The 14151-nt window shown below is 44.1% G+C and overlaps 1 protein-coding gene across 2 annotated transcripts in view; it reads left to right on the top strand.

The window, feature by feature from the left end:
- plxnb1b (plexin b1b) overlaps window positions 1-14151 on the top strand; it is a 115227-nt gene that overhangs the window by 47522 nt on the left and 53554 nt on the right. For both annotated transcript variants that reach the window (XM_030051357.1, XM_030051358.1), the window contains one exon: window positions 13624-13711. The gene's annotated coding sequence lies outside the window, so the exon portion shown is untranslated. The remainder of the gene's footprint in view (window positions 1-13623; window positions 13712-14151) is intronic.

Here is a 14151-nt window from a genome sequence, read left to right as displayed (position 1 = left end):
AGGTGATATACTGGCAAAAATCCCAGATAACCTAAAAACTCAAATCCCTTTTTGTTAAGCAATTTTTTTTTTTTTTTAAATATGCACCCACCATGAGGAGGCAACAGAATATATGATTAAGCAGCTCCTGAAATCAGTGGGTTTTTGCCTTATTCATGCAGACAATTTTGAAAATGTCAAACAGGCGTTGTACAGTCCACCTCCTTTTTATTACAAATATGCAAGTCTTCAAAAGCATCGCCAACACCAAGCAGCTCCTTAATTTACTCGGCTAACTACAGTCAGCTAGCCAGCAATTTAAGATAATTGGATTTTAACAGCCTTTCATTTGATTTTCAACAAGTGCAGATGCTGTCCAGTCCTGTCCTCTACTATATTTGCTTGTTTATCTCTGGGTCAGTTGTTTGTTTTTTTTTTTAGTCTGATAAAGTAGTTGCTCGTAAGAAAAAATGTTCTGTAAGATTGGCCAAACTTCATAAATTCCATATCATCTATCACACATAACCACCGCTAGCATAATTGGGTTGCAGCTACAACATTATCTGGCAAAAATAATTAGCTCGGACACATTAACAAGAGTGTGACACTCAGAATGAGGTGAGGGAGTGCCACTTTTTGCTCCGCGATGGCTGACTGCCCTCAGTTTGGCTCCTGGTACAAAAACCAACAAAGGACATGACAGAGGACAAAGTGGGGAATACAGGAAGAGACAGAAAAGCTCATTTTTAACATTGTTGTTAATGAGGGATTCTTCTTACACTGGTGAGAGCCTTTCTCTTCTGTTGCTAGGAAGCCTTGACTAATCACACTTCACTCTGCTCTCACGCTATTGGTCGGTTTCTCAGAGTCAGCATCCTCTCTGGCCAGCTTGAAATCTTGTACTACAAAGCCAAGCAGCACTAACAAGCTATCAAGGCCTGAGGTGTGTGTGTGTGTGTGTGTGTGTGTGTGTGTGTGTGTGTGTGTGTGTGTGTGTGTGTGTGTGTGTGTGTGTGTGTTTCTGCTTTCTGGTCCCCTCTCTAAGGGCTTCAGTCATGAATATGGAGCACCTTGGCGCTTTGTTCCGTCACTCACGCGCAGCATCAAACAGAAGGCGAGGCTGCCGGGGCGAGGGTCTGCCCTCAGAGCAGGTTAGACCAGATGAATTACAAGCCCTGAACCAGCACTTTATGTGTCAAGACGTATTCAAATGGGCGTGTATCTGCAGGGTGGATGCGTGTGTATTCCTGTACTTCCACCTTTACAAAGACCGAGTGCCTTCGGAAGCGATATAAAGATCAAGAAAATCCCTTAAAATGAGGACGCTGTTCTGGTCCTTGCCTCTACAGAGGGCCAGTTTTAAATTAAAATTAAAATAAAATTAAAAGGATTAAAATAAGAATTAGTTTAGTTATACAAAAGTGTGTGTGTGTGTGTCTGAAGTGCATTTGGCACTGCTGCAGAGGTGTAGGTGGGTGTAGTCTGTGGTGGTGTGAAGTTAGATTGTTTGCTGTAGTTAAAGTGCAATAAATCTGTAGCCCATAACTATAAATCTTCGGTTCCTTTTTGTTTGTGACTGTTTATCTCTTTGGTGTTGTGCTCTCTCACTGCACCGCCCCGCCATGCCTGTCAGCAACATCAAAGAGCAAGTAGATATGAATCGCAGAGCACAACCGGTTGGAATCTATTCGAGGATTAAATACAGTGCACTGCTTTGGAATAAATTTGGTAAACATGGTGAATGTCAGAATCGGGCAGTTGCACATAAAAAGTTGTAGGAGGCAAATGCAGTAGAAAGTTTCTCTCCATTTTCTTTGTGGGAAGCTGTAATTTGCCTCATAGTCGCTGTGTTTTGCCCACAGTACCAATATTATCCATTTATCCAAAGAAAGCCAAGGCTGTTTCTCAACGTTTCATCTCATGGATTTCATAAAATGGATGCTTTTTTGAGGCCAACAATGGTCAGAGTTGTCAGATTCACTGACAAGTGCCTATTAGCAGGGCTAGCCTGATATTAGCATTGGCTGTGATAAGATGCTTCAAGTGCTCCTTCTGAGTCCTGTCTTGGTGTTGTAAATATAAGTTGTGTGTGTCTTGTATGTATATTTCACCTCCAGGTTAACTGGTGTCGCAATCTTCCAACCTGTCATTACAACGACACGATAAACAGAAGCCAGTCCAAAAGATGCCGATTTATATGTAAATTACCATATGGCTGAAACTGCAAATTAAAATGTAGATCAAGTCCTGTAAGATCGCCTCCACATGGATGGCAAATCATCTGCTGACCCATTTATACCTCTGCTGGTTAACGTGTTTACACTGAGCCCGTATATCCCACACGGTGGTAGGATCTTGGGGGAGTTAGCTCAGAGTCGTTGTATACTTTCTTCATTAACTGCTGACACATGGCAGCAGCTCAGGAAAGTTCCCTCCTTCTCTGTGCAATTTCCAACTTTGTAGGGTTGATCAAGTTTGCCCCAATCATAACTGCTGCTGTGCTGTGCATCCAGCTGATGAAAATGACAAGACAGGGGAAAAAATAGCCCTTGTCCTTTCCACTTTCTGCCCTCTGACAGAGAGGGTTCTGCATACTTTCCGATAACACGCGCATAGTTTGCCCCGCCATAATCAGCATGTAAAAACACAAGCTGTAATTTCCCCATGAAGGCATTGCCTCATGAAAACACACACACACACACACACACACACACATACATACCATTTCTCTTCATCCTTCCCAGCGTATTAGTGCTAGACAGTGGCTTTGTCCTGTTTAAATGAGCATGATGAGAGCAGATATCACAGCCCAGTGGAGCAGAGAGTCGAGTCTGAAGCTTCTGTCTGCCTCTCAGAGCCGTGAGGTCAGAACCATCGCTCGGTCGCTCTGTCGGAAGTGTTTGACCACAGCTCTCTTTGGGCCGCGCTGATAGAACTGTTATTATCACTGAGTTCCAGTGGGAACGCTCCCCGGACCGAAGGCTCATGTGGCCTGCATTGATTTTATACAACATGTGGCGGGGAATAATGTTGCGCTCTTCAACCCTTTTACCTGTTTTCAGGATCTGTTTCTGGGTTGTTGTATTGTTTTCATCTAAATAAACCGCCTCAGTCAGCACTCTGACTTTTTGCTGAAGTTACTGAAATGGTGTATGTGTGTGTGTATGTGTGTGTGTGCTGGTTTCTTATCCGTGCCTTGATAAATTCTCCATCAAGGTTGAGCGGTGAAAAAAGAAACCAAAATCCTTTACTCAAGTGAAAAGTGGCAATACCATAATTGGAAAATAGTGCATTAAAAGTAGAAATCCTGTATTCCAAAAGTTTACTTAAGTAAAAGTATAGAAGTATTAGCAGTAAAATGAGAGGTGTATATCCTAAGCATAAGAGAAATTATAATAAATAATAACAAATATAAAAATGTGTGCATTAGAAACTTGGAATAAAGTGTGTGCATTATGTAAAAATATGTGCATTAATCTGACAAAAATATTACAACGATAAATGCAGAAATAGAAACTGAGCATATGTGAAAAGTAGACCTATAGACATAATATATACACTGTGATATTGTGGTATATACTGAGATATATGTACTCATATACTGTTGGCGAGTTTGCACTCCAACAGCACATCAGATTTGATGTTTTGCATGGAAAGGTTTATTCTGCAGTGTAACTCCAGCTGTCAGATAAATGCAGAGCAGAGAAAAAAATACAAGATCTCCCTCTGAAATGAAGTGCAGGAAAAGTATAAAGTCTCCCAGTATTTCATTAACTGTACTTAATTACTTTCCCTTCATCCAGCCACCCCCGTCCCTGTGTGTGTGTGTGTGTGTGTGTGTGTGTGTGTGTGTGTGTGTGTGTGTGTGTGTGTGTGTGTGTGTGTGTGTGTTGGTTTGAGCATATTGGTGTGTGTGTTTCCTGCTGATCCAGCAGTCGGCATGGTAACGACCTAGCAGGACTCTGCAGTGGTCTGCAGGGAGCACGTCTTAATCACCAGCCGACTGGTACACTCTGTCCACTCAAAACACACAGCCTCTGGGCACAAGATGGCCAGCGCTCAGCTTATTATGGAAACTGTGGTGCTTCGACACGGCCCAACAAGGCCTTCAGCCGCTCGCTCTTGTCCGTAAGTGACCCTGGATGTGTTCTGGGCACAGCCGGAGCTGGCAGGACGGAGCAAACCGATGTCAGGGGTTGTGTTTGGGTAATTTGCCTCAGGATAACTGCTGTCCTGCCCACGGAGCTCCTGATGAAACAGCAGAGCCATTCACTGGAATGAATCCACTCCAGTTTGCACAGTGACAGAGTTAGGGGGCTGGCATGGCCAACATGGTGTAGTGACACCTACTGGAGGTACATCAATGCTTATTTACCTGCTTTCAGCGAATTATAGTGTTTTATTAATGCCAGATATAGTCATATGTGACACAGACGTTATCACAATATTTTTGGGATTTGTAATGGTAATGATGGGAAATGCTATGCATTATGGAACAGGCATTTTTCTGGTAATTCAGTTAGAAAATACTTTAAATATTTGGCAATTAAAAGGCATTCTATCTGAACTGAAGGTATTTAGTCTTTGCCACATTAAACTTCAAGACTTGATAAAATAGTAACAAAAATAAGATTATGAAATAATCACAAAAAATGTAAATACCTTTTATAAGTTTTTACTTTATATATGAAACTTGAATCTCTGGCTGCTAAGAAATCAGCTTAGTCATTCGCCCTCTTCTTTTTTTCTTGTTCGTCTTAATTATATTGTGTTTTGTCCTGCTGGAGATTAATGGCTCATCACTCCCAGTACAGTTCTGGGTAAAATACGCCCACATGGTATTTGCTCAGAAGTATTTACCCTGATGCACCCCGATGGCTCACAGTGTAGAGTGCTTACTGTGTAATACTAACTCATAACCCTTTTGTTGTCATTCCCTCTTTCTGCTATGTCTTACCTGTTTCTTAAATAATCTTAAAAACAAAATTAATTTGATTTGATTTTATCCGTATTGCCCAGCACTCATCATACTGTATCTTACCCAGAACTAAATTGGGATTCATAAAAACACAGAATTTACAGGTCACTATCCTACAGGTCACTTTTTTTTTTTTTTGAAAGTTTTTAAAGAATTTGTTTTTTTTGTTTGTTTGTTTGTTTGTTTTTGTATTTCGTGCCCCAGTTCCATTGAGATTTATACTTCCATGGTCGTAGTGCTCACCTGGAGTACAGACAGTATTGCAAGTACAACATGTACACCAGTAATACCGCCCACCACTTAATGACGTATTAACATGATGACACAATCGGTGGTCATTGCTCTCTTCATCCCTCCTTGTCTGAGTATTTTTCTCTTACCTGGTCAACCCTCTCCTCAGAGCCCCATGTGACGTTTATGACTCACCTGTGGTAACGGAGCGCCTCCCCCCCCCCACTGTCTAACGATTGGTTTGGTTTCTCTCTCTGCCCGTCTGGTCAGCGGTCCGTCTCTGCTGCAGGCCCACTCAACTGCTCAGACCCCTAAGCGCTTAAATACAGTTGTTCTGGGAGCAGGCCTTAGTGTGTAAAGTCAGTAATGATAGTTGGTGTGTGTGTGTGTGTGTGTGTGTGTAGGTCTGCGTCCCCACCCTGCTCTTGTATGCAGGGATGAGTGTGTCGCTGGACAGCTGCCGCCCGGACTCACTGCTCTAAACAATGGAATCATACATCACAATTCATCACATGCATGCACACTTCACATACTGTAAGCCACTCTATATTTTTCCTCATCCACCGTGGTGAGATGACCCGTGCACCGAGCCCAGAGGCTGTACCACACGCGTTCACACATTCTCACACACACACGTCACACACTGCATGCTTGCAGCTGTGGTTGTAGAAAATAAACTTAATGACATCAGCTGCTTTCTCTCTTCCACGGATTGAACACCTTACCGACGGACTCTCAAAAACAACTTTATTCACAATAAATGAACAAGTAAAAACATTTTTATTCAGAATCAGTTAGCTTGTAAAAGCAGTTTATTCAGAAGACATTAACGGGTAAAATATTTACCGGATATGAGCATCACTGTCAGAACAGGTTGGGGCACCCCGACAGCTCACATGGTAGAGTGCGTACCACCCAGCCAGCAGCAACAGCAAGCTGACTTTGGCATTTGCAATCAAAACATCTGAGTTTTCAAGCAAAACGTATGAATTTGCAAACAAAACTTTTGGATTCGCAGACAAGTTTTTGATTTGCACTTTAATCACAAATTTATTGTGTTTGTTAAAAAATAGATTTGAAAATATAAAAGTATTGACACTGCAATCTTTTTTTTTTTCATTGCAAAGAAACAAAAAACTCTGAAAATGTGTCAATTTTGCCTCTGATCTTGACACTTCAGAAACAAAACAGGACCAGTCACTGAATAGATGAAGCTGAGGCTTGTCCATCGAGAGGCTTCTTAGATGGTTACAGTTGTCCCTCGCTATAACGCGGTTCACCTTTCGCGGCCTCGCAGTTTCACGGATTTTTTTAGTGCAATTTTGTATGCTTTTTTTTTTTTTTTTTTTTTTTTTTTTAACAGCGCATTGTGTTCTGCGTCCTGATTGGCTAAGGGAGAACCTGCGCATTGTGTTCTGCGTCCTGATTGGCTAAGGGACTGTAGACCATTGTCAATCAGTCTCCTCCGTGCCGTGTCTCCTGTACAGTACAGAATGCGTTCATTCTATAATACTGGACTTATTTTTCTATGAAGGTTTGAACTTTGAGAGTGTTTAAACAAGAGAGAAAAGTGAGAAAATGTTAATGCCTGTCTGAGAAAAGTGTATAAAGTGTGTAGTGAGGGGTTCTACAGCCTTAAAACATCTATAATAATTGTAAAAAATAAAGCTGACTACTTCGCGGATTTCGCCGATTGCGGGTTATTTTTAGAACGTAACTCCCGCGATAAACGAGGGACCGCTGTATATGGCGTTTCTCCATTGGACAACAGGCCTTGGACAGTGATGGGAAAGGGGACGGCCTGCAGCTCGGTCATGCGGTCATTTTCACAGTGTTGTGGATACATGCTCTGCTCCTTGGCCTGCCATGCCATAATGCGCTCCATCTGTGCGTCTCCGTGTTGCCGTGGTGCCGCGGGGCTCTGCTATGGTGGATGGAGACAGGTGGCCGTCCGGCTACAGTGCAAGAATGCTTTATCTCACCGCCAAATAATGTCATAGTGGAAGGTGAGGTCCGTGATTGCTCGATGGATTATTGCCTCTCCGTTTGAGTGCATTCAGTAAGTTATTGCCTGCGACAGTGTAGATATTTTTTAATGCGTGCGCAGCCAGATGCACCTGTCGGCCTCTGAGTTACGATCCAGATAAACTCACAAGACTTTTACGGCTTCCTGTCTGGCAGCTGTGGGCTATTTGTTTATGGTGGAGCTGATGGCTTAATAAATGAGAGCTACGTGGTCTCATTTAAGCCCCTTAACTTCTGATCCTACTTCAGATGTGCACTTTTATCATGCCAACGTGACTTATAGCACCTAATATGCGACTGACACAAGAGCTGACCTCAGACCTGGAGACAGAGGCCCTGCGTACAGACACTGATTCATGATGAGGAAAGAGGAAGCACATCCACACGTTTTGATCAAAGCCACTGCGTGCCACCCGAAAGAAGACACGTCCTCTGACCCGGATATCCGTCCTCCCCAGTAGCCCCGCTCGGCCTCCGTCACCCCAGGGTGATTTCTTCATGGCCATAAACTTTAACAGCCATGGGAACTTCCTCCACCCACCCAGCTCATCTCCAGTGACAAGTGGCTCTCCCCTGACCGCTGAAACATGTCCAGAGAAGCCCGTCATCCTCTCAGGGGAGGACTTCACCCCTTACAAGGGCCGAATTACGAAAAAACCCGAGTGACTTCCATGTCTTATTTTCTCGAAGGGCTTTCCGGAAGAGAGCGCAGGGCGAGACTTATCCCTCCTCCTCCTTGTCCTTGCTCGCTGAAGTTCATCAGCCGAGTGAGGAATGTGTTCCTTTTTAGATGGGCGGCAATTGTTGGGGGTTTCTCTATAAATAACTTCTTGTCAGCTAGCCAGCCGGGCTACAGCGCCAGAGGGCAGACCGACGCAGTGAGTCTTAAGAGTGGGACTACACCAATAACACGACCCGACTGTGACTTGACACTCAGATTCCCAGTAGCTGTCAGATTGTGGAGGATTCAAAGAAAAAAAACATGTTAAAAATCTAGTAAAACAACCATGTTGCAAAAGAGAAATTGCCTGGAGGTAACTTTCATACAGCATGTCCCCCCCCCTTCTCCCAGCGGTGGATAACTTATTTTGGACTGAAAGTTATGTGTATGCATGAAAGTATCTCACATTAATAAACGTGACAACTGTGCAGGGGCCAATGTGCAGCCAGAGCGTCTTCTCCAAGCAATGTTGATGGCATACATTACAACAAGCTGAGCGATATGGCCCTGATGTTATGGCTGGGCTTGTTATTTATAGTCCCTATAAAGGGCTACCGACAGGGTGGGAGAAACTAGCAGATGGCAGTACAGCATAAAAACGGCGTTGCACCAAGCGTCTGCCCGTTTTCAGAGTCTTGGAAGAAGAGTCGTGAGCAGGCAAGATAAGGAAGATCGTTTTCCTGCGGCTTTTATGGGACTCTATTAAAGTAATGTATTACTAACGTGGAGGAATTGGCAGGCGCAAGAAGCAATTATGTGTTAAACTCGGCCGCGCGGTTTGACCCCGAGGGAGCTGAGACATTACACGTTGCGCTGATAAACAGGAGCGCTTGGTTAAGTTGCGGCACCGGGGTGTGCTCGAATGAAACCAGATCGCATGAGAGGGAATATCTGAATTACGTAAGTGAATATCCCGAGGATGTGTCATTCTGTTCCGAGCAGTCAGTTACTGATTTCTGAGGAGCTGTCAACTTGTCTAACCTGAAGTCTAGTGCAGCCCGCAACCTCATGTAATATATATTTCATCAGATCTAAACAATTAATCAAAACTGCATTATAGCCAAATCTAATATCCAAGTTGCTGCAATTTTTTGCTAAATGTAAAATATGTGACACAATACCATTATAAATGAAGTACTGGGGTGCCACAGAGATGACACAGGAGTTTGTTTGGTGCAGAACGCAGCATCTTTTTTTTTTTTTTTTTTTTTTTTTTTTAGTGAAAATGGAAATTACTATGCATCCACAAAAACTGTGAATCCTATCAGAATCGCAGCATCTGTCAAAATAACCGCGGCGTGATTTCTTTACCATATCGCTCAGCTTTCACACTCGGTCCCGTCTCAAGTCCCTCCCTGAGCGTCTTACTCGCGGTGTTGTCATTTCGGTGTTGCTTTTGTTTATCCAGAGGACAACAGTGAGAGTTTGTAGCGACCCCGGGTCTCTATTCCTGGTCTTTACGAGATAGTCCTAATGGTTTACACAGCTCGTATATCACAGTTGCAGTGTGGATAAGCAGGCAGGAGGATGTTGTCGGCCAGTGTTTGTGTAATTGAACACCGCAGGCTCTCAGGGCCACTAAAGCATCCTTTGTAAACACTGTTTGTTGATGTTAAGGCTGTGACTGATTGCAGATGGCTGCGTTCACTCATGGCCTTGATAAGTTTCCTTTTCCTGTGTGTGTGTGTGTGTGTGCGCTGGCAGTTTGGAGTATGTTTATTTGTTTGACGTGCACAGAGGAGGACTTCTCATTACAGGCCTGTGTGTGTGTGTGCTTGTGCGTGTTTGTGTGTTTATGCTCACAGTCATGTCACTAATTAGAAACTTGCTTTATTCTCCTTTCCTGCATTCTGTGAATGAGTGGGCGTAGAATGAAGCATTATGGGTAGGCTTTGTAATTAATGGCTACCTCACCCTCTACCTCCTCTCTCTCTCTCTCTCTCTCTCTCTCTTCAGTTTGTGGCTTATTATCATTAGTCACATTCCATCAGTTCTCACGGGCGCTGAGGCTTGCAGGCACTTGTTTGTGGCGATTTCCCCTCGCTGTTTTCGCTTTCCAGCTCGCTCCCCGTTCCCCCCGTTCCCCCGTTATTCCCCTCTCACCATTGTCTTCCTGTAACCCCCCATTTCTGTCTGCTTATGTCACTCTGCCAGCTCTACACTTTAAATATCTCCCTTATCCTCTCTGCTCTCCTCCCCCTCTCTCTCTCTCCCTCTCTCTCTCTCTCTCCGTCTCTCCGTCTCTCCGTCTCTCCCAGAATGTAGGGTAGCTGAATTGGAAATGAATGAAAGGATTGACTCAGTGAAGCAGATGATGGCTCAATTGAATGTGCCTCTCAGGAATGCTCCGTTGTGTTGTCGAGTCTTTTGGCTCGGGCTCAGGCGCAGTCCATTTGTAGCGGGACGGGGTCAGTGGAGTTTGGCTCGGCCTGTGGGGAGTCTGTCCCACCGGTCCCGTCCGTCTGCTCTAGACGCCGCGGCTACCTGTCGTCTTCAGAATAAATGAGAGACAAGTTAAGCTGCACATTTATAGTTAATTAGCCCCTGATAAATAAACAGTCTGACAGATTCCTGGGAATCATTATCCACAACTGCCCTCAAATGAAATGAAAACATCTCCCACCTAATGAATCAGATTTTTTTTCTTCTCACATTCTTCCTCTTTAGCCTGCAAACCTTCAAAATACCATCCTCCCATGAATCATGGGTCTTCTCCTCTTCTTCTTTTCATATTTATTTTTCCTTCTTTTAAATTTAAATGGTAAATGCGTAGTTATCGAATATAAGACATCACATCATTTTGTCATCAACAAGAAAAGACAGAAACATACCTGACTGGGGTTTAAAGCTTTCATCTGACTTCATTGTTGATCAGTCCTGTGGATAACAGGATGAATATTTCGTTTGCCATTGATGTGTCCCAACGGGAACGGTTCATATTGGCTGTTGAGTAGATATGCTGAGTCATCTATGATTCTTCATTTGAACGGCTGAAAGGGAAGCTGGTCTCTGTCACACACCTACATGATGCCAAAAAAAATTGGAGAAGGGTAAAGAATATGGTTGCAGTCAACTTCCTGTTTGACATCTGGCCATCTGGAAGACGTGCCTGATGTGTCTGAGCTGCACAACCAATAGTTTTTTCTACCTAACATCAGTCACCGTCCTCAACCAGCCTTCTTAAACCTCTACACCAAATTGTGGGTAACCACACCAACGTCCCTGAAAATTCAAATCTTTGTCCGCCTCCAAAGAGAGGTGCAGTTTGTTAGGAATGGGATGCAATCACAAAATACAGAGTTTTTGGGGTTTAGAAAGAATAGGTATTAACTGATAGTCAGCGTTTACTCATGCCTAATAAGCCTAGCTTTGCAAAATGAGGGCAAACGCACAGCTGTTTCTTTGTGTGATCTAAGCTGGTATGAACACCAGACAATCAGAGGACAAAAAAATAATGTGATTCTTGTTCTTACATGACTTTTGTGTATACAGCCCTCCCATCAAATCTGTATTATACAGCCTTAGGCCATAGGCGGTGGCCGAGCTTTGGTTTTTGCAAATCGTCCTTTGTTATGCTGTTTAAATACTTGCGTGCCAGTATGGCTAAACCATCCGGTATTTTCTGTAGACAATGCTGGAAAAAGAGGGAGTCCATTACTTAAAAATGATGGAGCATTACGTTCAGATAAACTAATTACATGCACACATTTCCTCTCTTCTCCTCCTATCGCTCTGATACATTTGGCCCAGTAAAGCAATGGGGAAAAAAACCCAAACCCTTCCACCTGGACGCAAAATGTGATTTTCAAAGTGAGGGAATTGAATCAGGAGTCCATTCTCTTGTTCTCATGTGTCTCAAAGCATGAACGATGTCGGGCCTGATCCGATTATTCACTGCAGGAAAAGCGAAACCTCTTCCAAATGAAATCGTCGAGAGCGAAGGCAGCCCAGTTTGCTGTAGATTTTGGCTTTTTTTATTTTGTAGATTTCACCAAACTGCAAATTAAGACAGACGAGGGGCTGACCAACCTGTTGCTCTTGGATGGGGAGTGTGACAGCCTGCATATTTTTGGAAGTTATCGGAGATGACAACTGCACCGCTCGTCTCCATACCCAATTCAGGCACCACGACCCACAACAGGATATTACACATCTAACTTCCAGAAACAGGCTGGCCTGGGTGGGAAACAGGAGAAGTGCTGTATTTGCTGGTCCGGTGTTTCTCCGAGTTAACATGCCGGTCATTCCTAGCTCAGCTCCGTTACGGTCCGGACTGGAGCTTTCTCAGGATTATCTGGACAGGGTTATAAAGTGCCTTTTCCACCAGAGAGTCGTGACACGCTGACTAATGGGCTCCATAGGCTGACGTAACCCCCTCGCCGGAGAAGTGCAGCTTTCCACCGAGCAGTGGAAACTCGTTTCCCTTAAAAGGTCAAAGGACAGAAATCTGTCTTTTGGTTTAGATTTGATGCTTTCGATGTTCGGGCGGTGTTGCAGTAACCGGGGCATCAATCAACCTGCTTAGCCTCCGGGCCTGTCTGGTTGTAAAAGCCAGAACAGGAGCTGAAATTAGTTCGACATGAGTGCGCAATCAAGTGGACAAGAAAACAAACATTTGCAAGGAAGTGCCTGATGAGAGGGTTCAGATGTAATTCAAGTTGAAATGATACAGATAGCGGCGATTATTATTATTATGCTCCAGTAAATGCTTTTTTTCCCCCTCTTTTGCTTTCCATTTTTGGCCTCTTGCCAGGCCTTTACCCTCATTCCCACATAGATCGCCGCCAACAAAGCGACCTCTCTAAATGCTCCCAGTGTGGCGGGGAAAGAGGTGTGTGTGTGTGTGTGTGTGTGTGTGTGTGTATGTGTGTATACACTTGTGGTAAAAATTGGTCTGTTGAGCGGGGTGAATAGTGTCTTTTTCAGTCTGCCTTCCCTCTTTCTTTCCCACTGGAGTCCTGCCTGAACTGGTAGGAGATAATCCTACTTCCGTGCCAGTGATGAAGAGAATGATGGAGAGTTGGGAGGGGACAGAGGAGGCGAGGTGGAGAGAAAGAAGAGGGAGAGTGAGGGAGATAACGAGTCGGGTGACGAGGAAGTGTGGAGAAGAAGTGAGGCGAAGGGAGTGTAGTTTAGCGGTAACGACCGGAGGTGTTACAGTACTTGAAGAAATTTTTAACTCTGCACTGAAACACAGATTCGGGTGACTGAGCAAGGGAGCTCTCCCTGTCTGTGCTCTCTCATCCCATCCGCTTTTACCTCGCGGCAGCTTGTTAATCTGTCTTGGACTGTGAAACCAAAGTGTTTTGTACCTTGTATCCTAGCAATAGGAAAGGATTGTATGCTCAGGCAGAGTGTGTGTGGCGCTGAAAGCTCTCTTAGACTGACACTACTTGACTTGGCTTCTGCTAAGGGCTTCCCTATGCACTGGAAACGGATGTAGCCGGCCAAAGACAGGTCTGACAGGAATTTCAATGGGAAAGAGCTTCCCATGGCTTTAAGTGGATTGCGAGGATGTCAAAAAGATACGAGGTGTTTAAGCTTCGAAGTCCGTCTTTGCAGAGAAAGCAGCCGTATGGTGTGTTGGTCTGTGTGTGCTTCTCATCCCTGCCGCTGATGCTCTAATTCATACTTTTGTAACAATTAATGGGGTTACATCAGCGTGTAAACTCTTCTCTTTGTGTTGCAGGTTGTGTCCAGAGGGATGTGTTTTAAACCCGAGCTGCTGGGAGGTCAAGAGGTGACATGCCTCTGTAACACACCGCTGGAAACAAATGGTGAGGAGCCGGTGTCTCCGTTTATTTTGCTCAAGGAGCTTCTTCTCAGGTTGTTTAAACAATTGAATGTCAGTGTAGTCTCTAATAATAGCGTCTTAGGGATTCTTATCTAACCGCGATAGCTTTATGTGCTAACCTTACATGGTGAAACCCTAGACGGCCTCAGACTTTTGTAACAACATCAGGTGTTAAAGGTCAAAGGTGAAAGTTTGCACTCTGTTTTAGAATTGCTTGGCAGTAGAGCATCAAGATTGGATGGGATCGTTTTCCTTGGCCTTTTATAGTATTTAGTTAAAGAGTGCAAGTCCTTCCAGCACAGAGTGTGCCGCAGAGGGTCCACATCAAAAGGAGGAACAGTTTCACTGCACTATAATTTAATTCACTTGAAATTGTCCTAGATAGAGAATGTCCTTTGGAATCACACATTTCACTCTTGGCAC

This window comes from Myripristis murdjan, chromosome 5, assembly GCF_902150065.1.
Source record: "Myripristis murdjan chromosome 5, fMyrMur1.1, whole genome shotgun sequence".
In the NCBI taxonomy this organism is placed as follows: domain Eukaryota; kingdom Metazoa; phylum Chordata; class Actinopteri; order Holocentriformes; family Holocentridae; genus Myripristis; species Myripristis murdjan.
Note: the sequence above shows the minus strand (reverse complement) of the source record. Positions and strands in the feature narration are given on the sequence as shown.